Source organism: Triturus cristatus, chromosome 12, assembly GCF_964204655.1.
Source record: "Triturus cristatus chromosome 12, aTriCri1.1, whole genome shotgun sequence".
Classification (NCBI taxonomy): Eukaryota; Metazoa; Chordata; class Amphibia; order Caudata; family Salamandridae; genus Triturus; species Triturus cristatus.
Genome location: NC_140595.1, coordinates 243,985,591 through 244,013,379, shown reverse-complemented (window position 1 = coordinate 244,013,379; position 27,789 = coordinate 243,985,591). Strand labels below are relative to the sequence as shown.

Sequence of the window (27,789 nt, the reverse complement as noted above, 5' to 3'; positions counted from 1 at the left end):
TCCTGGAATGTGAATGGGCTGGGGGACAGGATAAAGCGGGGGGTAGTCCTGCAGTTTCTGAAACGTATCTCGCCAGACATTGTGTTCCTGCAGGAAACACACCTCATAGGGAACTCTTTCCATGCCATGAACAGACGAGGGTATCGCCTTCTGGCCCATTCTGGTTTCACCTCTGGCTCGAGGGGAGTGGGCATTTTGGTCAGGACCTCTCTCCCGTTAGTGGTGGATGAGGTGATCCACGACGACAGAGGGCGCTACGCTGCGCTGGTGGGGAGGTGGGAGGGTAGGTTGATTACGCTGGTCACGGTCTATGTCCCGCCGGGCCTGCAGACGGCCACCTACGCTGATTTGGGACGTCTGCTGCTTGGGCTCCCGGGGGGGGTGGTGGTCCTGGGGGGGGATTTTAACGCTGTTGTTTCCGGAGTTGAGGATCGATACCCCCCTAGGGACCTCCCTCGGGCCCAGAGTTGGCTGGGGGGTTTTCTGGATGCCCTGGGACTGATAGATTGCTGGCGGTTGAAACACCCTGGGCAAGCGCAGTATACCTTCCATTCTGGGGCCCATGGTAGTCTTTCGAGGCTTGACTATATGCTAGTTCCTGCGGCCCAAGCTGGGATGATCGGGGAGGTGAGACACTTGGCACGCGGTATATCAGATCACTCCCCCCTTTTGTTGCACCTAGATATCGCCCTGGGGGCGGAGGGGAGGGTGGCGCCGATCAACCCCTGGTACCTACGAAACCCCACGATTCGTGCAGACTTGGTCAAGTCTCTGGAACATTACTTTAAGGACAACGTGGGGTCGGTGTCTTCCGCCATCTCCCTTTGGGAGGCCTTTAAAACGGTGCTCAGGGGACAGGCCCTCTCATTTCCTCCACCAAAAAATGCGCTGCGCAGGAGGTTGTTCGGCTAGAAAATGAGATTACTGAGTTGGAGAGTGAGTTGGAGCAAGGTGTAACGGATGACAGATTGCATATCTTGGAGCTCAAGCAGGCCGACTACAAGGCGCTGGTTACTGAATCTGCTAGGAGTATGAGCAGGGAGCAACAGGGACGTTTGTATGATATGGGTGATAAGGCCGGGAAATTGATTGCTTGGTTGGATAAGAAGGAGAGAGCGAGTCGAGTGGTACCGGAGGTTGAGAGGGTGGACGGTGTGCGTGTGACGGACCCCGGTGATATAGTTGATTGCTTTGCGGAGTATTTCCACGGGGTCTACTCTCCGGTCTCGGAACGCTCGGAGGAAGACTCTCGACTGCTGCTTCGAGACGTAGCTCTGCCCTCCTTGTCCGATGAGGATAAAGTAGTGATGGATGCGGCCCTGTCGCCAGATGAGATTGCTTTGGCCATCCGCTCGATTGCATCGGGCAAGGCCATGGGTCCTAACGGACTCCCCATTGAATTATACAAGTTGCGCCCAGATGTTATTGCGCATTATCTCAGGGACATGTTCCTTGAGGCTAGGGCGGCAGGCTCCCTCCCCGCTGACCAACGTCTCGCTACCATTGTTGTTATCCATAAGGAGGGGAAGCCCTGGGATCGATGTGCTTCTTACAGGCCCATCTCCTTGTTAAACGCGGAACCTAAAATCCTCGCCAAGGTACTGGCCAATCGTCTGATCCGGGTTGTGGGCGACCTGGTTCATCAGGATCAATCCGGCTTTATACCCCATCGCAATACCGCTTTGAACCTGCGGCGGTTGCATGGCGTCCTTGCTCGCGCGCCATTCCTTCGTGAACCGGCCATCTTGGTGTCATTGGACGCTACCATGGCGTTTGATACCCTGGAATGGCCATACATCTGGGCAGCATTGGCGAAGTTTGGTTTTGGCCCGGGGTTCATTGGTTGGGTGAAATTGCTCTATGACAATCCGCTGGCACAGGTAGTGGTCAACGGACGGGTATAAGCTCCCTTTGTCTTGGGCAGGGGCACCCGACAGGGTTGTCCGCTGTCGCCTCTCCTATTTGCGCTTTGTTTGGAGCCCCTTGCGGAGTGGTTGCGATGGGAACCCTCGATGCGGGGTCTTAGATGGACGCCGGAATACGAGGACCGGGTCTCCCTATACGCGGACGATATACTTTTGTATCTTGCATCGCCGTGCAAATCGCTCATTGTGTTGGTGGACGTTTTGAGCTCCTTTGGTCGCAACTCCGGATTGGTCATCAACTGGGCTAAGTCCTGTGTGTACGTTCTTTCCGGGGAGGCCCCCCCCCTTCCGCGGGGATGCCCTATCCAGATTGCGACGTCGGGATTCACTTATTTGGGTATTTTTATAACACTGGACCCAGTGGCCCGCTACGAACGGAATCTTCTCCCCCCCCTCCAGCGCCTAAGGGCGGATGTGGCGGGTTGGCGGCGGCTGCCGCTCTCGCCACTTGGCCGGGCAGCGCTGTTCAAAATGATGTCGCTGCCACGCTTTTTGTACGCCCTACAGAACACCATGGACCTGGTGCCGGCCCGTTATTTTCGGGAGGTGGAGTGTCTCCAGCGTCGATTGTTTTGGGATGGGCGGCCGCGGATTGCTCTTGCCAAACTAACCCTGCCATGGTACGATGGGGGGGTCGCCCTCCCGGACATTAAGCGATACTACTGGGCCTCCCAGTTGGCTGCCGTCAATCACGGGATGTATGGCCCCGCTCTGAATCCGGCTTTTGAGATGGACAAATTGCTATTGCCGGGCGGTGACTATAATCGAGCATTATACTCGGGGTCCCTCGATGCGCGGTTGACGGGCCCGACGCGGGTCGCGGTACAGGTGTGGCATGCAGCAAATGCGGCGATGGGGTGGAGGGATCGCTTGACTCGGGCTACACCATTGTATACATCTCAGCGCTTGGGCTATCTGTATACTACGAAAGGCTTTGAGAAGTGGGATACGATTGGTATCAGCACGGTAGGGGATCTCTGGACGAAAGGGAAATTCAAGACGTTCGACATGCTGAAAACTGAATATCAGTTGAATGATAGGGAATACTATCGGTATGCTCAGGTTCATCATGCCCTGTGCTCCGTGTTTCCGGACGCGGCGGCTATTCCGGAGAATTCCCCGTTGGAGGACAGGGTCTTGGACGGCCATGTGCCGGATAGCACCATTTCGCTGATTTACAAGAAGCTCATTAATGATCGGGTGGGTTTGCTGGCCTCATTGCGGGAGACTTGGATTGCCGACGGTTTGGAGCTGGACGACGAGGATTGGGTGTCAGCGGTGGCCTCCCCGAAAGAGGTGGCTATCCCGGCCCGATTGCGGTTCGTCCAGCTTAAAATACTCCACAGAGTGTACGTCACGGGGCCTGGTTTGATGCGTATGGGATATTCGGTGGATGGATTGTGTAAGCGAGGCTGTGGGCTACTGGGGAGTTTCCTCCATATCCTGTGGGAATGTCCGGAGGTGACTCGGTTTTGGTGCAGAGTGCATGCGGTGTTAGAAGAAGTCACGCATGTGGCCTTGTTGCCGGAGGCACGGCGATGTCTGTTGAATGTCTGGGAGCCTACTGATTACAATGCGACGCAGACGCAGTGGGTGACTCTGGGCTATATGGTAGCGAAGCGTGACATTGCACAATTGTGGGGCTCCCAGAGGCCGCCCACGGTCAGCGAGTGGAAAGAACACATGGATTGGTGTATGTTCAGAGAGAAAACGGTGTACGTGGCGAGAGGCAAGCCTGGCAAGTGGAGTAAGGTGTGGGGTCCTTGGAACTCCTATCGCGGGGATATATGTGCCCCGCCCCAGACGTGTGAGATAGATGCCGCGCTGTCGCCCTAGCCCGCGCATTCCTGTACGCTCCTGCGACATGCGAGTTGGGTTTCTTCGGCCTTGCCCCCCTCCCCCTCTGTTTACCCGGGTTGGTTTACTCCCTCGACACGATGGGCACATGCTACTGCTTTACAATTCCTTGCCTTGTGTGTTTATTGTTATTCGTTTCTTAAAAATATGAAACCTTTGTTTGTTCATGGACTACAACTGCGGCCGACGGCAAGGATTTACTCTCCAGTGACCCCCCTTTTATGGCTTCATCGACGTGAATGTTCCAGCTGTACCTAGGGTCACACTGCATTTTAGCGGCCGGCCTATTGGTTGTAGGCCCATACTTGTATTTCTCTGAAATTGTAATAAAGGTTTTTCAAAAAAAAAAAAAAAAAAAAAAGTTGTTTGAAAAAGCTGTTTTCTTGGACTGAAAAGGCATCTCTTACTACGTGGCCCAATAATTCTGCCCCATATAGGGTAGCCGATTGAGCTTTATATTTAAATAGCTCAATTGCAGGTGATACTGCTCTAACAAGGCTATTCTTATACTTCCTAATTATGGGGGCTTGATTTTGTGTTAGTATAAACCTCGATTTTTCTATTTGTGGCTTCCAATTCATTTTAGTGTCGAGGATAATACCCAAGTATTTGAAATTTTGCACGGGTTCAATCTTTTAATTATTTATAATAAAAGCTTTGTTAAAACCCCTGTGAGGACTGATCATCATGACCTTAGTTTTGGAAGCATTGATTTCGAGATTTTTGTCCAGACAATAGGACAGGAATTTATTCAACAGATTCTGTAGTCCTTTAGGGGTCTGGGAGATTAAAATCGTGTCGTCCGCAAATAATAGGGCCGGAACGGCTTGACCACACAACTTGGAAGAATCATGCTCGCAACCCAAGAGGGTGTCTGGGATATCATTCACATAAAGGGAGAAGAGGGTTGGCGCCAAGACACAACCTTGCCTGACGCCTCTCTTTATATCTATTCTCTCTGTCAGCTCTCCATTAGGTCCCCACCTCACTCTTGCGTAGTTACCCTTGTGCAGCCTGATCAGTTGTTGGAGAATTTCCCCGGGGGCACCCATATCCCTTAGCAATTTCCATAGCTTCCCCCTGGGGACCAGATCAAAGGCCGCTCTGAGGTCCACAAAAGCTACATATAAGTGAGATTTCCTTATATTAATATATTTCCAGATTAAACATAGAAATCTGAAAACTTGATCTACCGTACTAATTCAAACTCTAAAACCTGCCTGGTATTTTGTTAAAATAGAATTATCCTCGATCCACATATTTAGCTTGCTTAAAAGTTGACGGGAAAAATCTTTTGAAGGACATCTATCAAACTGATAGGTCTATAATGTGATGGATTAAGTCGGTCTCCCTTCTTAAAAATAGTCACAATTTCTGCGCCTCTGGGATTGGAGCTCTTCTTACAATATCATTACTGAGCAAATTAATGTATGGAGCCCACAAGTGATTCTCATGTTTCCAGAGATCCCCGGGAATTTTATCTGGCCCTGGAGCTTTGCCCTGTTTGACTGCATTAATAGCTAATATAGTGTCTGTCAAACTAAATGTTAAGGATGTTTCACATGTATTTAACTCTGTACATTCATGTATCCACTCTTCCTCATCCCCTCCACACGAATACAATGTAGAAAAGTGTTTGACCCAGATATTTTCCTCAAGAAACCTGTCCCTGGATAGGGTCCCTTCTTTAGTGCCTCTAGCTACAAGATTCCAAAACAATGTTTGGTCTTTTAGTTTACATGCTTGAAGCAAGTCCGTCCAAACTTTTTTATCCCATTCCTTTTTAGCTAATAAAATGTTTTTTTTATAATGCATTCTCTTATCTCTAACAATGTTTGTTTGATTCCCTTTTACAGCTTAACAATTTAAGCAAGTTGCTGTTTAAGATAGGACCTCTATACATTCAAGTTGTCCGTTTCCACACACAACAGCACTTATGACAAGGGTGGATAAAGGTATATAAAATGGATGTATAGAACATCACAGCTAAAGGAATTGCCTTCAAGAGGTTTTACATCCTATGTATATTTCTGCACACATAGGGTGTAAAGATATGTATATCTCTGCACACGTATCTTTACATCTTAGGTGTGAAGATATATATATATATATATATATATATATGAACTTAGAGCATTCGTCAGCTTTTCACAGGAAAAAGAATGCACAAACTCCTCTTCGTCGGTGAATAATTATTTATTTATAGTATTAATAGCTTCCTTTTGTCTGCCATGATGCGTTTCGGCCGGAAAACGGCCTTGATCACATGAAAAAACCATGGGTTTCAGGGGTGGACATTTCACTCATACAAAACCAGTGAAATTCCCCCTTTATAGTTAGTTTAGCTAACTATAACTCACGCGCCCCAATTCCCCTACTTACAACTCGCCAGGGTGTGCGTTTGCACAGTGGTGAATGAAGGGGGCGGGGCCTGAGGTGACATGTGTGCAAACACGCCCTGTGGAGCGTTTTAAGTTGGGGAATTAATTCCTCGTCCCTGCTTTCTTGTGCCTCGGTTCTACCGAGGCACAAGATGGCTGCCAACACTTCCTGGTTTGGAGTGTTGACAGCCAATTAGAATAAAGCTTGTGATCGGGAGGGTGTGCCTCCGTGCCTCTAGACATCACTTTTTTTATTTCTTAATTTCTCACAAACTAGTGAACAGATTTACACCATTTTTAAAAGGTCGCCGTATGAGCCAAGCAGTACCTTTATTAGCGTGGTCACAGCTATCTTTAGTGTGGGTTGGAGAAGGTTCTAGTGCCTCAGTATAAATTATGAGCAAATACGGTGCAAGTGTTTGTACACCTTATAGAACGCACCTCCGAGCCCATCAAGACCAGGGGCCTTGGATCTATCAAGAGCATCTATAGCCTGTCATTTGTTCACAGGTGATGGGTTCACTTAAGAATTGCCGCGGACATCAGTGATCCATACCATAGCGCTCTCAGCGAGGTAGGCTGAATTCGCAGCGACGTCCCAGGTGGGCAGGAGGAATAGAGTTGCTCATAATAGTGCAGAAGCTGTCATGATGCCTTCTTTGTCATAGATGTCCCTACATCAGTCGTTTGCAATGTAGAGATGTACCCACTTAGTCTGTTGGGATGTAGAAGCCACGCAAAGGTGCGGCCGGGGCTTTCCCCCTCTCCCTGTCGTCTGGCTATAGCATACATTTCTCTGTTCGTCAGTTCACAAATCTCGTTCACCAAGACCAACTGGCCATGTAGCTGAGGCCTACATTGTGGTTTGGAGTCTTCACGGTAAATGTCATGCAGTTCGGTCTCTATACAGGTAAGACGGGCATGTATATATTACTGCAGTACTCTTGCATGTTTTAGAGATACATACCCCATGGATATTTGTCTTAAAGCCTTCTCATGGAGTAGCCCGAGTGGTGACCGAGCCAGCATTAAGTGTAAAGTACTCAATGATGGAGTTAACGAACGGAAGAACTTGCGCAGAGCATTACCTGGGATTCAGCGACTGCATTCCAGGCCACCCCCATAAGCAATTCAGAGAGGCAACCGCACTGGAAAGTGATCAGACAGTTTGTGCGGCAGTCATTCACTGGACTACGTTCGCAGAAATAAACCAGTAATCAAATCTCGTCCATACTCCATGCAGTGCAGAACAGAAAGTATATAGTGAAGTGGTGCTGTGTCACAGACACCGGATATCATTTAGTGCATTGATGTCTTTCAGGACATGTAAAGCTCGTGGTTTGCTACTCGCTTATGTGCTTGTGGAGTCTACCAGTGCGTCTTGCATGATGGGTCTTGTATCATGTTTATGTCTCTTCCCAAGATGATCAGGTCAGCCTCTACCCGACCTATCAATGCAGAAAGTTCTTGATAAAAATTGGGAGCATATACAGTTGTAGCATAGACATTAACCCAAAGAACACTTCAGTCAGCCAATATACCGGCTATTAGGACATACCTGCCACTAGTATCTATAAAACTGCCCGTGAGTGTGAAGGGAATACCTTTATGTATTAGTGTGTATTCTTCCCGCGAATAGGAGCTATAGCATGAGAAATAGTAGTGGTTCCCCCAGGTAGATGCAAATGTGATGGAATCGCAGGGTGGGGGAAGTCTCCTTGAGAAAGGCTATTTTGACACCATGCCTTGTTATAAGGAGAGAACCTTTTTGCCTCTATGAGGGTTGTTGAGGCCACGAATATTCCATGTCAAAAGGTAAGTTCTGCCACCCTTACCCTCCTACCCGGTGGTGTCGTCCAAGAAGCATGTGTATGAATGGTCATGTAGTTGTAGGCATATGAGCTGAGCATATCAGACTGCATTAATAAACAAACATAACATGATTGCACAAACTTGAAAAATTCTCCCCCCGCCACATTAGGCGGCAAGACATCCAGTCAATTCCAAAAACAATCAAAACAAAAATATAAACTCCAACAATACGAGATATGGTATACACCTGGGTGGGGGTTGGGGGGTTAGTATGGTAACGCTAAAGTGGGCCCATATGATTTCAGATTCCTGGAACATAAGCAGTCACACAGCTTTTGTAGAGAAGTCATTGTTAGCATGATCAAGGTATCAGATCAAGGTCAATGACAATGGGGAGGGGACAAGAATCAGTCCATTACAGACGTAGCAGGGAGAGCCCCATTCGGCAGAGGGCAAACCTTGGTCAGCCCAGGGGGGACTGTTCAGTGGCTGCAGCAGCTGAGGTGGACGAGCGGGAGCGCTATGGTGTGTTCCGTCGGGAGACTGCTATGTGTGTACCATTTGTTTGTAAAGGTCAGAGGCTTCTGCTGGAGTGTTGAAGGCACAGGATTTTCTATTCCCCTCAATCTGCAGTTGAGCTGGGTATAACAAGGCGCATTTAGGGCTCTTTTTACGGAGGAAGTTCTAAACATCCGAGGATTTGAGTGTCACCTCTTGAACAGCTTTGGTAAAGTCAGGTAATAGTGAGATGGTGGAGCCTTGGAGTGGTAGCGGGCCTCGTTTGTGGGCCAGCCGAACAACCATGTCCCTATCCCTGTAATTGAGTAGGCCTGTAACTATTGGGCGCAGGAGGAGGGGAGAAGGCACACAGGGCAGCCATCGGGGGCCCAAAGATCTAAGAATGCGCTCTACTACAAAAGTTGGTGTGAAGCTTCAGTGACCAAACAGCTCGTCCACGAGGTGCTTAATGTACATCTATGGCGGCCCATATCTGTTGACTCAGCAAGTTCCATGATGTAGATATTATTGTGGTGTGAGTGCACCTCAAGGTCTTCTTTTTTAGCCACAACTGTCTTGACTATGTGCTCCAGTTTTTCTAAGCGTTTCACTGTCGTCATTGCCCCATCCTCCAGACCAGAGATACGCTCCTTGGCACCATCCATTCTGCTGGCTTGTCTATCCAATCTTTTACCTTGCAGTTGAGTCTTCTGGAGAGTGCATCAAATCTGGCACCAATCGATCGGAACCCAGCGCAGAGTTCAGCTATGATGGCAGCTATGCCCTGCAAGGGCTACGGAACAGTATCTCAATTTGAACCATCATCAGTGTTAGAAAGGGAGCCCTCGCACCGGTAGATTGTTCAAAGAGTAGTTTGCATTGTTTGGGGTCGCTCCAACCAATCACGAGGTCTTGCGAGCAGGAGGCCCACATGTACGTGGTAGTATAAGGCATGGGCCGCGACACCCCCTGCGAAGGATGCAAACGTCCTCCACCCACCGCATATAGTGTAGATGTAGATTAGATCATAGTCCACACAATGCCACCTAACGACAAACACGGAGCAATCCGGTCAGAGAGGAGATATGCAGCAGAGGCATACGCACATCTCAAGTTGTGGAAGAGAACAGAGTTTTAGGCTGCAAGGATTCCAGCAATAAAGGCCGCTCAGTGCTGCACCAGTATCATAGTCCTGCAAAGCAGGCTGGGTTCATGCCAGCCACTGGTAAAGAAGGGTAAAGGGGGGTCCAGCAGTGCATTGCAGTAGAAAGAATAGGCCTCTGCCACTATGGCAGGAAAGTCGGTGTGAGGCCTACTGGCTCATGCAGTGTCATGCAGAGCGTCTGTGCAGCTGAACTAGGGAGTGCTAATGCGCATAAATATCCACCTACACACTGGAGCAGAGCAACGGCCAAGGAGCCCCTCACTTGGAGCCAGCTGCTCACTCACCAGAAAATCAGTCAGTTCTGCATCGGGAGGCATTATCTGCACAGCCTGGCCTAGGACACATCAGGGCCCTATCGGCCGCGTCTCGGGCGGTCTTAGCCGATGCAGGTAGGACACAGAAGAAGCTCACAGCAGTCACCCCATATGTGTAGAGAGGGCTGTGCGTGCCCAGTGAGGCTTGGTTGCCTCAGCTTCAGGCTCTCCTGCAGCCCCTGTCACCACGGGGCCTCCGAGGCGGGCGCTGGCCCGGTAGCAAGCCCTTCCGGATTAAGTGGTTAATGGGGCCATCTCGTCTGCATCCTTCTAATCACCCAATCCTGCCGTCCGGATGGGGGTCAGATATCAGCAGGGATCAAAAACTGGCAGTATTCACAGCCAGTCGGCCATCTTGGCCGCTGGTGTGGCCATGCCCCCTGATCCCAGCATTCTTTATAAATGAAGGATTGTAACCTACGAGATATTGATACAACGTTGAAAGGTAAGATTTTCACAAACCTCTTAACATCCTACCGATCACTGGTCTATAGTAGGCTGCAAATGTATGATTAATCACAAAGAAACTCAAAATACAGGTATTTACAGAGATCTGACATTTATGTAGGTCTGTTCAGAAGGGGACGCTATTTCTATGTGCCACACATTATATATATTTATATTTTTCAATACTCTAGAATATATGTTCAAGTGGCCTAATCTTATAATTACCTCATTCAAAGGCGATTGTGAAAGGATGTAGTAAGTAGCAAGGAACACTGCCACAGGCAATAAACAACTTTTGTCACGTGAATAATTGCATTAAGAATAAAGCATTAGGATACTGTGGTGCCATAGAGAGTGAACGTATCATCACTTGTAATTAATATAACAAAAAATGAAAAGTATTACGGGAAGTTAATTACTAACTAACCAACCATATAGACCTTTAAATGTATAATTAAATGATCAATATAAAATCTAGACTGCTAAAAAATTGTTTCCCCACAGTCTCTGTCAGTATCAACAGTTGTGACAGACAAAAGTAGAAATGGTCAGACCAGTTTTGTCCACAAATATAGAAATCCCAGAAACATGCCAACAAAGTGATTTCATTACATCTGGGATTTTGGCATCTACAACAATAACATCCGGTTTGAAATGCCTGGATTTTTCAGAAGAGCTGGTGTGCATATGACAGCAGAAGGAAGTAGGATAATCCTCTGCAACTTGAAAGAACCTATCCAGTTCTATCTATAAGGGTGTCTCTGCAGTTCTAAGGAAAAACCTCATTTTTCTACAAGGTTTTCACTGCAGCTTTGTTGGTGAATCCAAACAAATTACAAAAAAAATGTAATGTGCCACTAATACAATAAGTAGATACTCTTACACATTGTTATTGTTATTGTTAGGTGTATTTGTAAAGCGCGACATTCATCCTACAAGGATATCACGGCGCTGCAAAAAATAACAGTAAAACCAAGGCATTAACCTGGGAACATATTGATTATTCTGAAGTAGGGAATAGTGCGGTTTTTAGTTTTTTCTTGAAGGTGGAGTAGGAGTCCGTGAGTCTGAGGTTGATCGGTAGTTCATTCCAACATTTCGCAGCAATGTGTGAAAAAGCACTTCCGCCCATTCTGGAAAGCTTAATCCGAGTAGTGGCTGCTTTGGCTGAGGTTTGCGAACGTAGGTTTCGCGCTGGGGCATAGAACTTAATTCTATTTCGTAGAATGTAAGGGCCTGTATTGTGAATTGTTTTATAGGCAATACATAGCATTTTGAACATGGCTCTTTGTCTCATGGGCAGCCAGTGTAAAGCTCTCAGACAGCTTGTGGCAGAATCGTACTTTCTCTTATTGCAGACTGCTTTTGCTGCGGCATTCTGGACCAGTTGTAATTTTCTAAATAAGTAGTCCGACATTCCTACAAATAGTGAGTTGCCATAATCCAGCCTGCTAACTAGTAACGACTGGACTAGGATCTGTCTACATTCAAGTGGGATCCAGGGGAAGACCCTTTTCAATCTTTTTAATATGGCAAATCCTTTGCCACATATTGAGGAGACATGGCATTTCAATGATAGAGTGGTGTCCATCTGAATTCCTAGATTTCTAGCAGACGATGTGGGGATTGGTGGAGAACCTAAGGAAGTTGGCCACCAGGTGTTATCCCAGAGCTGTTTGGCCCCACCAAAAAGTAGAATTTCTGATTTGTCAGCGTTCAGTTTGAAATAATGGCCGTGCATCCAATTGGATAGCTCTGACAGGCAGTTGTGTAGTCTACTTTTGGCGTCATTATCTCCATTTAGGGTAACCATCAGCTGAGTATCGTCAGCGTAGGAGCAGATATTAATGCCCCATTTCTTGCCAATCGATGCCAAAGAGGAGACATATACATTGAACAGTGTTGGGCTCAATGTTGTTTGCAGCCAAACCTTGCATCCCACTCTACACAGGAATTGGGCCACATTCTCCACATAGCCATTGGCAGCACGCAGCAGGGGTGGGACGAAAGGCGAGGCACCCACTTCACATGGTCTTCAGCTGTGAAAAGCAGGATTAGGCCTCAGGCCAAGATCTGAACCTCACCCTTCATGAGTCTTACCCCAGCTAAGAACAGTACGACGTGTGCAGTTGGATTAAGACGCAGAGCCTGCCCTCTTGGGAGGCCTTTCACGCCACTTTCCACAGGTCCCCAATCTCTCACAGAACACAGTAAAAGAGGATCTGGTGTATGGCAAGCATCAAGGTCCAATATGGAATCTATGGTTCTGAAACAAGGACCGTAGATACCAAATATGCCAACGAGGGTTTCAAGCTAGCTCTGGTGTCCAGGACAATGTAAGAAAAGCTTGCTGTGCCATCGAAACAACAATCGTTCTATTTTCCCGGGGCACGCTGAGAACCACAGAGAATCCACAGATTTGTGGTATAGAAATAGCAGACGGGACAAAAAAAATTGAATTCTGGATTCACAGATGTTCATGGCACTAGCATTGCAGATGCTCCACATATTAATAGTCTATCTCTAAACTTTAAACTATTCATGCCCAAACTGAGCACCTTTTTAAATGATCATTTCGGGAACACTTCTTAACAGGGTTACACTAAGACAAGCCAAACAACTTCCTAAAGGAAATTTCTACCTTCAAGCGAAATTTGGTGCAATTACGTTCAGCTATTTTTCTGGAGAGAATATTTCTATGAGAATTAAAAGGGTAAATGACACTTTAAAGTCCTCCTTTTTCTTGCCCCCGTTTGACAAATCTGCACGAACCTGGTCAAGAAAAACCCAGAGTGAATGTACTTCTTTTTAATAAACATTTGTTCAGAATTTTTTTCTAGACATCGTGAAAGTTAAGAAAATAGAAATTCTTTCCTATTGAGACTCTGACCTAGCTCTAAATGCACTAGTGCTATCCCATCAGTAATATTTGAATATATATATGCACACACATATATACATATACACACACACACATACACATACATACACACATTCATATATACATATACTGTTGCGGGGATTCTACACATGCAAAGAACTATGCGCAGAAAAACAGAACCTCGTTGTCTAGGGGCTGAGCCTTCCTACTACCTCATTACCCATAATCCCAAAACCAAGCAGCTATAGTGTCTTTCGTTCTCCTACATAATCATGAAGGTACAAATGATTAGACAACCCGGAACACAACACTACTGACTCTCTCAGGAATCACGGTAGCAAGACACACCTTTTCGCTCACTCACTCGTCTTTGTCCACAATTAGAATTGACTAAGTCACTGTACTAGTTCAAAATGTTTAATTTAACTATTGTGCTCTATAATGCAGTATACGAGCCACTACCAACAGCAAAACGCATAAACCTAAAACAATTAGCATTGTTGCAATTCCATACATTATAAAGGGGGATGTCATCATATACAGACAGTGGATAAAGGACTATAAGGCCTAACTACCCTCCCCTTGGCTAGAAGAAGTTTTATAATATAAAGGAAGATCTCTGGACTTGATCAGCAGACCCCATACCTTAGTGCCTAGATGGTATTTCTACATCAAAGGAACAACGCAGCTCTTCGCCCTGGAAAGGTCCCTCTGCTAGTGTGTGTTAGAACAATGTGCATCCCCGCAATATCAAAGCACGAGTCTCCAGCAGTAGCAGCTGTGTTAGCATGTTTTGTCTAGGTGCTAGGGACTGACCAGAAAAGAATAACAAGGGGCATAGTTTATTGACCTTGCACATCGTGTTCAGACTAAACTCCAGGAACAGGCAGAGAACACGGAAAGCACACGGTTCTCATGTGAAAGGCACAAAAAGAGTCTTACAAAATAAAGTCATGTAGTAACAGGGCAGCAGAGCTCGTGCTAACTTAGCAATGTTGACAATGACCATAACGGCCACATAACACCCTCCCCTTGGTAAGGTCGTAGTATATAGACAAAGATCCAGAGTTCAAAGGTTAAGCAGAGTCCAGCAGCGCAACTAAAAACCAAATTTGAAAAAATCACACACAAAAAATAATAAAATATGGCATTAAAAATGTTGTAATTTAAGAAAAAAGTGATTAATATGGGGGTGGAAAAGGGGAACAACCTTCACAACGCAACTATTACAACGCACTATACTTACAACGCAATTTTTACAACGCAACATCCACTACAACGCATTCCATTACATCGCATGACACTACAACGCATTTTTAAAAACTACCTTTACAACGCATTCCATTACATCGCATACTACCTTTACAACGCATACCATTACAACGCATAATATTACATTAAAACCCCTACACTATCCAACACTTACCCTACTGTTGCACCCCCTGGAGTTAGAATAGTAATTTTTACCCCTATACTATCCAACACTTACCCTACTGTTGCACCCCCTGGAGTAAGAATAGTAATTTTTACCCCTATACTATCCAACACTTACCCTACTGTTGCACCCCCTGGAGTTAGAATAGTAATTTTTACCCCTATACTATCCAACACTTACCCTACTGTTGCACCCCCTGGAGTAAGAATAGTAATTTTTACCCCTATACTATCCAACACTTACCCTACTGTTGCACCCCCTGGAGTTAGAATAGTAATTTTTACCCCTATACTATCCAACACTTACCCTACTGTTGCCCCCCCTGGAGTAAGAATAGTAATTTTTACCCCTATACTATCCAATACTTCCCTTAAATGCAATGTAAGATCTAGTACAGGCAAACTGGAGAACAAAAAAGAATTTGGTCCCTCTTATCGTGCACTGGTCCCAGTACTTGGATAGAAGGGTACTCGTACAGTGATACTACCACGTTTACCTGATCGCAGAGAAAACAGATTAATTTCAGTCGACAATGTCAAACTACATCGTCTGGCCGATTCTGAATAGTGTAACTCCTGCGGTTTCATGCAACACTATCTCTTTGAATCGGGTGCTTTCAGCCTCTTCGACTAATTCCCCTGTTGTTGAGGGTGAGACGTAAACTACTATTGACATTTTGCCTGCTTTCCCTCCATCCTCTTCCAACAAAGAAGTCGAGTATGCTTATCCTGCGGATGAGTCCCACATTGAAGTGCTGGATAGTCCTCTACAACATCAAGCTGATGCTGCGCTGCCACCACTAATTAACGTGGGAGCAAGCAGTTAATTTGGGGACCGTACGAGTTTCTCTTATGACTCTTCCTGCTCGTGTTTGTCTTTGACACTACCACTGACGAAAACAAGTATTTTCATCTCTTGGGTCACAAAAACGTACCTGGCCCCACCCTGGACCTACATCTGGTTGGTCCTTATCCTGATTTTCCTCTTCATGTCGATTGGATTTGTGACAGTGTTTTTCTTGCTCCTCAATGGTCATTATTTGCCAGAATTCTCTGCGGTAAAATTGGTCGACGGATTTCTGTCTCCCTATACATTGTCCCATATCATGAAAGGTGATCAAGCCCTGGTTGAAACATTTTGGCTTTCCTGGTTGCAGATGGCACCGTTTGGGATAAAGTAGCATTCGGAATTCACAGCCTGACAGAAGTCCTCAAGATACCATACGTGTTTTGCGTTTTATTAGGAGATGTTGTTACACAGGACATGCATTCCGATGAATGGGATGTACAAGCAGTACATTATTGTTTTCTGATTTAAAGTATAATGCTGCTTTTGGTGCTAAAGATTAATATTTATATTCTGCCACTTACGCTGATTTATTCTGTTATCAACACTATGGACATCATTTCTTACACAAAACAAACACGGTAAGACCTGTTTTTAATTACACGCAATGGGAACATTGTGCAACTCCCTCACGGGGGAGTTCTAAAACCCTTAGGAATAAGGTCACCTATTTTACTGATTCTAACACGTCCAATCCGGAATCGTATTTCTTTAAATTATTGTTGCAGTCTCAATCCAAATTTATTCTGACCCACACAAAATTGACGCGCTTACAAACCTCACAAACCTTACAGTGGCTGATACCGAGGCTGGGCAGACTCCAGACGCGACATTGCCGTGAGGGGAACGGCTGCTTCTGCCCCTGCTGAGCCGTAAGGTTAACGGCTTACCGGCTCAACGAGGACTCCATTTCCCAGGCGCCCCATCGCGCACACCATCCGCGTCATTGTATTGGCGCCAGGAGCCCTTAAAACCACCGAGGGCATACCGCAGCGCGGGACGCGCTTACAAACCTCACAAACCTGACAGTGGCTGATACCGAGGCTGGGCAGACTCCAGACGCGACATTGCCGTGAGGGGAACGGCTGCTTCTGCCCCTGCTGAGCCGTAAGGTTAACGGCTTACCGGCTCAACGAGGACTCCATTTCCCAGGCGCCCCATCGCGCACACCATCCGCCTCATTGTATTGGCGCCAGGAGCCCTTAAAACCACCGAGGGCATACCGCAGCGCGAGCGTGCCCGGGCGCCGCCCGGGCGAAGCCCGGGCCAAGGGCGGGCCCGTCCGCGCCCGTCGGAGCCAGAAGGAGACTGGGCTGGGCCACGTCCCTGTTAACTGCAATATGGGCAAGAGGAAGCTGGCTGCAACTCAGGTACAGGGGGGTTCAAATGCTAAAGTTCCTCGTAAATCCTCCTCTATTATTACCTACCTGACTACAGCGGTGGGCGTGTTGAATAATGAAATTGAGGTTGTGGAAAGGGAGCTGGGTTTAACCGCTAGAGAGGGTGAGGACTTACCACATGTTGAAACGCCATCTATACCACTGGAACCCGAGGTGATTGTAAATAATGGTCTTGGAATTGCCTTTGCTCCCTCGGAGATTGCTGGAAGTGATATGGGGGAGCGGGACCTAATCCTGGAAGTTCCTTCTACTGAATCGGTAAATGGGTCCAAACATCAGGCTATTAAGATACAGGGACCTCGGGCTTCACTTAAAAAAAACGGAAAAAAACAAAGGGGGCCTAAACCAAACATAGCAAATCCCATTTCCGGTTTGGACGACAATATACTATTGGCATTACGGAATCTGGTGGAAGAGATTTTCTCGTCACGGTTTGAGGCCATACTGACTAATGTTGCCAAGGATGTTATTGACACTATGAATAAGTGTGTGGCGGACCTACGGAGCAAATGTGACCGACTGGATTCCATGATTGACTCATTTAAATCTGATGCTAATTGTCTTTTATTGAATAGTGGGCGGTCAAACCCAGGGCTGAAAACATACTCTAAGGCTGATTTGGTAGAAAGTCCCCTACAAAGGAATCATTCCTTATCTACGGCTAATTTAAATCCTGGGGCAGCAACGAGTCATTTGGTTTCTAATGCACGGAAACCTGGTGTTGAATTACTTTTGGCTGGGGATAAGAATTGCGAGATTCAAGTTGTCGGTAGTAAGAAGGAGGCATGTAACAAGAATGTAGAGCAATTGGGGAAAACGTTCTCTCCCAACACATGTATAATTAATCTACCACCAGAAGCTACTCCTCTGGTGGTAGTTTTAGTTGGGGTTCCTCATCTACCGGCTGGTGATGTTGAACCTACAGCCGCCTTATTGAGAAAAACTAAGCACTGGTGTGAGCGTCATTCTTCAGGTCCAGCGGGGATTTCTGCTAATATCATTATGGCAAGGCGAGTTGGCTGGGTGGGCTATGGTCCCAAACGTGTCACTGGGGATTGTATCATAGTTAATTTTAATAACCAAAATACTCCTGGAAGATTGCTCTGGAACGTAACGGATCATCTTGGTGGGGATATTAGAGCTGTGCCCCTGGGGTTTTTCTATCCACCCACTAGGAGATTGTATGATCCTTTTATCCCTTCCCAAGTGGATAGGCTTGTCCCTCAAGATGGAGTCATTAGACCATCTAAAGGTAGAGAGAGCAAGGTAGTGATATCACCAGCACAACATTCACCTCTATTGCCCACTCCCAGGGATAAAGGGCTGTTGTCCTCTAACAGCTTTTTTCCCCTTTCTCAGTTGGATCAAAATGATTGACCACCAGGGATAGGGGTGTCCAGAGACGATTTGATTCCTACGGTCCATGACCCAGTTGAGACTATGGAAGACCCCACTCGAAACTGTAAAATTATCACATGGAACATTGCTGGCCTTAACTCTAAGAAACACAACCCCATATGGCTGAATACCATAAAGCAATATGATATAATTGCCCTACAGGAAACATGGGACAGGGGGGACGATCTTTGGATAGATGGATATAGATCTTTCTCCCTACCGGCATGCCCATCTAAGGCTGGTAGAGCGAAGGGTGGACTGTTGTTCCTTTTGTCCCTTAACCTCAAAGGTTCATTATCTAGATTAGAGGTTGATTCAACTAATATATTGGTTTTAGAAGTAATCCGCCCTAATAATTTTAAATTGCTATTGATTAACTTCTATAATTCAAGTGATAGCATAGATACTAATCAGCATTTGGAAAAATTGAATGATTTTCTACTTGAATATAGGAGAGTTCAACCCACTAATTGTTTTATTTTGCTTCTAGGGGATTTTAACATACACTTATGTGATCATTTTTGCCACATATCAGACAACTTGGTTTATACTATTTCAGAGACCCCGCACTTTGAGCACTCTCTTCGAGGTGCTGCCCTGGAGAGTTTTTTGTCCGAATCAGATCTCTTTGAACCCTCTTTTGCTAACTCCTCTGATCGCTATCATACATTCAAGAATGGTGAGACAATTATCGACTATATTTTTCTGTCTCACAATCTACTTGAAAAGGTTATCTTTTATAATGCCATATCAACTTCCTTCAGCGATCATAACCCTGTTTTGTTGGAATTAGCTTCAAATTGCGGGTTTTTAGAATCGAGAAGGGGAACACTTGGCCCTAAAAACTTGGTAACTCGGGATCAAGATAGGAGGCTTAAGTGGACTAAAGTGATACCAACGCTATTCTTTACCGATTTATGTGTGAACACCAGGGATCTTATATCACTATGTAACGACCCCTTAACTTCGGAGGACGTTACTTTGGAAGCTTTTGTAGGTATCTGTTCGCAGATTGCTACAGATCTGACCACTAAATCTAAGGGATATGTGCAACTGAAAGAAAAATGGTTTGACAAAAATTGTTCGCTAGCACATAGTGCTTTAATTTCAGCATTGAAAACCTCTCCGCAAGATAGGTCTCTGATAGCGAGTCGTAGGAAACTATATAAACTGGCGATCCAAAAGAGAAAATCAGAAATTAAAGCAGATACTTGGGATGCCTTGCTATCTGTTAACGTCTTAAAAGATAGTGCCAAGTTCTGGTCAATTGTAAATACTCCCCTTTTTACAGGTTTGGATAACAGCTGCCAGGAAACTAATGTTACAGAAGCCCAATGGTTAAATCACTTTGAAGGGATCTATGGTTCTAATGATCCCAATAATTACGAGTCCAATAACTTTTTGCAGCAAGGGTTGCCACCTCTTATATTTGTCATTGATGATATAGAAAAGGCCATAAAGGACACATCGAGTAATAAAGCACCAGGCCCAGATCACGTTCCAGCGGATGTTTATAAACATAATCCCAGTTTTTGGGCAAAGATTTTGGTTAATGTTTTTAACGCCGTGGCTTTGATTGGGCCTCCTCCATCTTGGTGTCATTCGACAATTATTCCGGTTTTTAAAAAGGGTCAACGGAGTGAACCAAGGTGCTACAGACCCATTTCCCTGATTGATTCGGCTGTCAAAATACTTGGCAAAGTGATTCTAGCAAAGATTACAGATTGGGCAGAAGATAATAAAATTATAAGTAATTTACAATATGGTTTCCGTAAAGGTCGAGGCACTATGGATCAATGTTTGAACCTTTTCATGTTAATCGGGAAATACACTATGGCCAAGGAGGGTACGTTGAACTTAGCATTCATGGACTTGTCCTCAGCTTTTGACCTGGTCAACAGGTCAAAGCTGTGGACAATTCTATTAGAGATGGGCTTAGATCCACCTTTGGTCTACTTCCTAGTAGATCTTCATCGTGATCTTACTGCCTCGATCAGGTTATCCCAGGATGGCAGATGTTCCAAGCCTTTTAATTCTAGGAGAGGGGTCAGACAGGGGTGCATTATGGCACCCCTGTTATTTACCCTTTATATTAATGCCTTGGACAAAACCCTGGTTAAAGCGAGTTTGGATATTCCGCGTGTAGGAGACACTTTAATCCCAGTTCTCCTATACGTGGATGACGCCGTCTTATTGGCTAGGACTGCGGTAGGCCTACAGCGTCTACTAGATGCTTTTGGTGAGTTTATGCGGTCCTTGGATTTAATTGTAAATATAGGTAAATCACATGTCTTGACAACCGGCAGGAGAGCTATAAAACCAAGAACTTTCTACTGTAATGGAGGACTAGTGTCGTCTGTCCCCTCTTTTACCTACCTTGGGGTAGTTTTTGATGAAAGGAGTACTTGGGCCCCACAACAAAAATTAAAAAAGAACGCAGTAATTAGATCGACTTCTGCTGTTCTAGGTTTTGCGAAACGATTGGGAGCAAGACCAATGGAGGCCATCTTAAAAATATACTCCTCTAAGTGTCTGGCCATAGCAGGCTATGGCTCCGCTATTTGGGGTTACAAACCCCAACCAGATCTTCAGGTTGCGGAAAATAGCTTTCTGCGGAAACTGCTTTCATTACCACAATCTGCCCCTAATTTTTCTCTGCATCAGGAATTAGGTTTGGGATTCTTATCTGACACCCTGAGCTTGGCTCCGTTACTCTGCTGGCTCAGAGTTTGGCTTAATTCAGATTTGAGTCTCAACCAAGAGATACTTGGGGATTGTGTCAAATTGGATAGAGTTAGTAAGATCAAGTGGTTGGTCTACGTTAAAACCATGTTCACTAAATTGGGACGTCAGGAGTTATATGACCATCCGGAAAACATCAGGAAGGATGATCTGAAATGGGTAAAAAGTAATTTTATAAAATTAATGACTATGGAAAGGGAAGGGAATGAAATACAAAAACCTTCAGTTAGGGCTCATTCCCTATTAAAAACTACTCTGTTAATAGAACCCTACCTGCTTATAGTCACCAAACCATTTCATCGCTGGCTCCTGACTAGACTCCGATTTAATTTAATACACTTTATTTTTGGGGACTACCCGACTTGGTCTAAACCTGAGAACGCTGGATCATGCTCCTGCGATAATTTCTCCATCCAAGATACTTTACACTTTGTATTATTCTGCAAACACTATTCTGTGATCCGCAAGAAGTTCTTGGTTCCCTTACTCAGACAGAAGGGTTTTCTTCAGGCCAAACCTGCCTTACTATATTTACTAATGCTATCCAATAACTGGGAAACTTTTTGCATAGCGTCTTTTCTTGTGGCTGCAGTCACGGTGAGGAGTAGGATGATAGTCAGTAGAACTTTGTCGCTTGACTAGAAAATGGCATGTATTCATGGACTGTTATTCTTCATGTGACCATGACTGTTTATGCACTTTAGCTAAGGAGCAATGAATTATTTTTAAGATTGGTTTTAAGATGAATTTAATAGTGTTATTTATTGTATTTTGCATGTGTATATGAATGTAAATGTTGTGTGTACTTTTATGATTTTAATTAATCGATTAAAGTGGATTGAACTGAACTGAACTGATCTATTCCAATTTCTTTAGAACTAAATTGGCCATACAGGGTTATGAACACTAGAGAGGTGCCACTGATTTGAAATCAATTTGGGGCAATAAGGCTTGGCAGGTTCAGGGAACTGAAGCTTTGCATCGTGCATGCCTAATTCCAACTTAGATATTTTTAAATGACACAGTGCACCAAGCTACCTGTTTTGGCTTGGCTACGGCCAAGAATCTGAATATTCCCTCCATTCCGTCATTGGCGGAGTATAATAATTGATGTAAACACACAAATTATACCATCAATGTATTACAATCTCTGTTTCAAAATGACACTTTCAATGTCTTTGATGTTGACACGTTAGGATGGTTGTTGTGGCAAACCAATTCAAAAGCATGTCAACCGCGTTTTTATGATGCAACGACTGGTTTCATACAGATAAGACCCGATCCTTGTTACCCACATTCACATTCGGTCACCACATATTCGGTGGGAAAATTGTGTCAACAATGGTTGGAGCACTCTACTCTGTCTGTGAAACATCATTTGTCCCTCTTGTCGAGCGAAATCACTTTGGATGGTTTTATCTTGGGTCCTAGGATTCCTAGAACAAAGAGATTCATCTATGCAGATTACAATGAATTATGGAAACTTTTGCAGATGGAGGCAGCATTCCGTCTGCGCCAAATTGACAAAGCAAATTTAGAAAAAGTCCTTGCAGTAGTCGACAATAGCATAAATACATTGTCTTCCCGCATTTATACCTTAGATAATATAGTTTCCTCTGTTATTGATGTTGTTCACAGGGATGTATCTGTGTTCTATCATGGTCAAAATCAATTACGATCGCTAATGCAATTTGCTTGGACGTTACAAACTCTAAAAATGGGAAAAGTACCTTGGGATTATTTGAACGCTTCTGCTTTGTTTTTACTATTTAATCTAACTGATAAACAGAGATTTATGTCCATGAAAGGCGCTACGTACACGCTATCACACATTGAACAATTAGAGCACTTGCCATTTTCTGTGGCGGCGACAGATTCAGCTGTGTGGTTAATTCATGGCGTTATCTCTCTCCCATTTTCGCTGTTTCAGTTTAAATTTTGCATGAAACATTTCCCAATTGGTCACGTTGAACCCCTAGGTAGTACGTTTCTCCATGAATTATGGTCCCTACCTTTCACCTACAGATGTCAACGGAGGATAAGGAAGTTTTCCTAACAGGGGAGGACTGCGATTCCACAGTAGGACATTCCCTGGTTTGTAAACAAGTAAACCAGGGGTCATCTAGTATGACACCTGGTTTACAACGTAAGCAGTTACGTAGTCAGCTGCCTAATCCTGAAGAGAAAGAGGTATTAGATCATATGGCGCGTAGGTGGATTATTTTCCCTTCACTCTATGATGTGGGGTCAGTTGTTAGCGTGTTTCAACAATGGGACGCCCCAAAACAGAGGTATGTGTTCGACAAAATGTGTGAATTCCTCTGTGAGGAATTGGAGGATCATGGTTCAAACTCAAACCCGCAGGAGTTGTGTCGAGTGCGGTTTGATTTTGAAACGGGTACAATTGTGGGTCCCGATGTAGATAAAGCAGTTGCGACTTTACTGTCCTTCAGGAATGGCGATTGTCAACAATCATTGTTCGACCAGGAATTCCCTGTGGGGGAAAAGGTAAAAGCGCGCCAATATCCGATGCGTGAGGTTCCTTCAGTTTGGAGACCTGCTGATGCAAATGCTAATCCAGCTGTTCCAGCTCATTTTCAGCGTGTTTGGGTGCATGTCCCTTGGAAACGATCTGAAGTAATAGCGCTTAAACAGACATTGCCTGACCCCCGTAAAAACCCTACAGGATATTATAAGGAGTTATCACAAACTGCAGAATCGTGTGTCATGAATATGGCTGACATAGATATGTTGTTTGGGAATGTGGTTCCACAGCCTTTATGGGGATCCATTCGTAATATGGATCATGCTGCAGAACTAGGGGACACATGGGCTAATATAATTGCCGCAGACACTAGACAAGTTGGTGGTGCTAAACCTGAGCCCCTCGTAGCAGACCTCCCTGGTAGAATTATTACATACATGAAAACTTTAATGCCTGCGATGCGCGTGAATTGGGATAAACTATCCGCATGTAAGCAGAAGAAAGATGAGACAGTGTCCGATTTCTTTACAAGGTTTGAAGAAACGTTTATCGACCACAGTGGTCAAGACATGAGTACTGAAGGTGGCCAACGGTTATATCTTGATAAATTTGTGCAGAATCTACTTCCCGAGTTTTGTAAGAAATTAAAAGATTCGGAGAGTTCTTGGGCTGTTTCCTCTTCAGCGCAAATACTGGCTACTGCACAGTATTACGAAAATAGAGATAAAGACGAGAAGGATAGAACAGACAAGAAAACGAAAGAACTGAAAACGAAGGTCCTTTTACAGCAGGCTTATCCGCCACGTGGAGGACAGAATAATTATAGGCAAACCCAAGGTATCTATCAGCAACCCCAACAGTTTCAGAATAACCACCAAATGAATGGGTATTATCAACCACGTCACGTATCCCTATAGGTCCCAATCAATGTTCATATTGCAGAGAGGAAGGTCATTTTTTCGCCAGACAAAGGCGCGCCAGGGAGTTTTGAATGCATAATTGAACTCTTTGCAGCACCAGTGTCCAGCAGAAAGGGTTCTGTTACACCCACTGTAGTTACCTCTTTGCCAAATTTCAAGTAATTCTGTTCAGCCGTTCGGGCTGTACCTTTGACTAAAGGTCCTATGGGAAAATACATGGGGAAAACGCGTTTTGGGACCCCCCTTTTTTCTCAGCCCCCGCTTGACGAATCACCCCGAGACTTTCAGGGTAGGAGCTGAGCGGAGCACCCCATTAGTTTTGAAAATTTCGTGAGGATTCGTCAACCGGCACCAAAGTTATTCAAAATAGAATTTTGAGATTTCCTATGGAAACTCAGTCCTAACTATAACTACTATCTACTGGCGACCGCCAGTAGATAATACACACACATATATATGTATGATATTCCCTCGCTTCTTTGCATGCTCCATTGCATGGCGAGAGAGTTCATGGCACACGGCAACAGAGGTAATTTTCCCTGAAAAGTGTTTATTTTCCACACCATAGTTCAATTCAAACAATTGAGGACGGTCTACGTGTTTCGGCTCCCAGCATTCTACTGGACCATAGAGTACTCTTGTCGAGACACACACACACACATATATATATATATATATATATATACATACATATACATATATATATATATATATACACACACACACACCCATATGTAAACATATATCCACCCATAAATACACATTCACCCACCCATACATACACAAATATAAACACACAAATATATATACACACACACACATTATCTACTGGCGGTCGCCAGTAGATCATTATAGTTAGGACCGTGTTTCCATAGGAATGAATAACTTTGGCGCCGGTTGACGGATCCTCGCGAAATTTTCAAAACTAATGGGGCGCTCCGCTCAGCTCCTACCCTGGAAGTCTCGGGGAGATTCGTCAAGCGGGGGCTGTGAAAAAAGGGGGGTCCCAAAATGCGTTTTCCCCATGCATTTTCCCATAGGACCTTTAGTCGAAGGTACAGCCCCAACGGCTGAACAGAATTACTTGAAATTTGGCAAAGAGGTAGTCCTCAGGTCAGGGATGTGCCTTTTGCATATATGGTGTCGATCTGTTCAGTAGTTCCTGAGAAAATTGCAGTTAAAAGTACATAAATATCTATATGCGCGCACCGTACGCACACCGTGCGCGCACCTTAACATGCGCGAGCGTAATTGTGATTGGTGGTTACATGTCAGTCAACATTCGAATCGGTCGAAATCAGGAAGTGTCGGCCGCCATTTTGTGTGTGACAGTAAAAAAGAAAGGTGGAGAACGTGAAATGGGGGCAGGGTACAGAGTTCCTGACCCCCTAGCTTTTGTCAGGGGGTCCCTTAAGGACCCTAAAGGGTAAAAAAAAAAAAACATTTTTTTTTTTATTTTATTTTATTTTTTAAATCGCTGGGTGCGCGCAGGGTGCGCGCAGGGTGTGCGCACCGTGCGTGTACCGTCGCAAGGTGCGCGCACGGCGGAAAAAAAATCATAAAAAAAATAGAATTAAAAATCAAATTTAAGTGTTTAGATGTTAGGTGGCTCTAAAAAGAGCCGTTGTGTTAATTGAGGACCAGAGGAACAAAAAAATGAAAAAAATTATGGGGTGCCGCATGTGTGCTGCTGTATCTTGCTCTCTATTAGGGGAATGCTGGTGTCCCCATAAGAGAGAAGAGCATTGCACGCAGTGCACCTTATATGCACCCTCTTGAGCAGAGGGTGTATATCCAGAGGAACAGAAGCAGGTGAAGCTGCTGCCGCAGATGAAAAGCTCGGCTGAGCTGCAGATGAAGTGCTCGGCTGAGCTGCCGATGATGTGCTCGGCTGAGCTGCCGATGATGTGCTCGGCTGAGCTGCTGGAGGGTTGTCTCTAGCAGCTCGAGCAAAAGCCACAGGATGTACTCCTTTAACGTGCCTGATCATAGTGAAAATACTAAAAGAGTATGTCTTTTTAGGATCTCCTCTTGATAAGACTACACCACAAATAGTGCAGGTGACTTTTGGAGCATTCAACTTCTTCTGCCCCTCTGGAAATCTAAAAAATTGCAAGAGTGTTTCTGTTTCCTCTGTCTCACAAGGGTCTCCTGCTCACTCTCAGAATGACTGCTGCTCTGCCATTCTCAAGTACTGGAGTACTGGAAAAGCTGCTCAGCTCCTTCTCCCAGGGAATCAGAAGAAATAATGAGGGGAGTGGGTGTGGTGTTGGAAGTTTCTGGAACTGAAACTACTATAAACCAATGAAAAGTGTTGTTTCTTAATCACATGACCTGAAACTACTATAAATCAATGAAAAGTGTTGTTTCTAAATCACATGACTTGCCGTGCGCGCACGGTGCGCGCACGGAGCACGCATGCATGCGCATACGGAGCACGCGCGCATGCGCGTACGGAGCAAGCGCGTACGGAGCACGCACGACGTATGCATGCGCACGTGGAGCACGTACGCATGCGCACACGGAGCACGTACGCATGCGTGCACCGTGCGCGCACGGTCAAAAACCCTTAAAAAAATAAATAAATTCAAGTGTTTATACGTTTATAGAAGATATTAACTATGCTGTTCAACTTTATCCAAATAAAAAAAAAAAAAAAAAAAGCTGAGCCATTCCATATTACAGGATAAAGGCAATCTATAACTATATACATAGGTAGCTTATTGTAAAATAAATATTTAAAAATATAATACATTCATGAATTAGCATTTAAAAAACCTTGCAAATTCACTTAAAAAAAAAATAGGTTTCACACACGTTATAGTTAGGAATTAGCATTTAAAAAAACCTTGCAAATTCACTGAAAAAACCATAGGTTTCACACGTTATAGTTAGCTGGACATTTCACTCGTAAAAAACCAATGAAATTCCCCCGTTATAGTTAGTTCAGCTAACTATAATTCACGCGCCCGCAATCCACTGCTGATGATGTCACATATTACATCACTCATGACATGGTCAGTGACATCACTCATGACATCACTCATGACATCTCAAATGACATCACTGATGACATCATCCATTGAGTATGTGTTTCTGAACAATTTTAATATGTTTAATATATATAGGGAAAGGCCTGTTGAAGAATGAGTGGGTGTACAAGTGTGTAAATGGATGCCTAACACCCAGCCATATATACACATACACCCATCCATATATACACAAACACCCACCCATATATACATACATCCATATATACACACATACATACACAAATATATAC

General features: G+C 44.9%; 1 protein-coding gene across 2 annotated transcripts in view; it reads right to left on the bottom strand.

The window, feature by feature from the left end:
- Positions 1-27,789, bottom strand: part of HASPIN (histone H3 associated protein kinase) — a 1,547,868-nt gene that overhangs the window by 698,599 nt on the left and 821,480 nt on the right. The window lies entirely within an intron of this gene.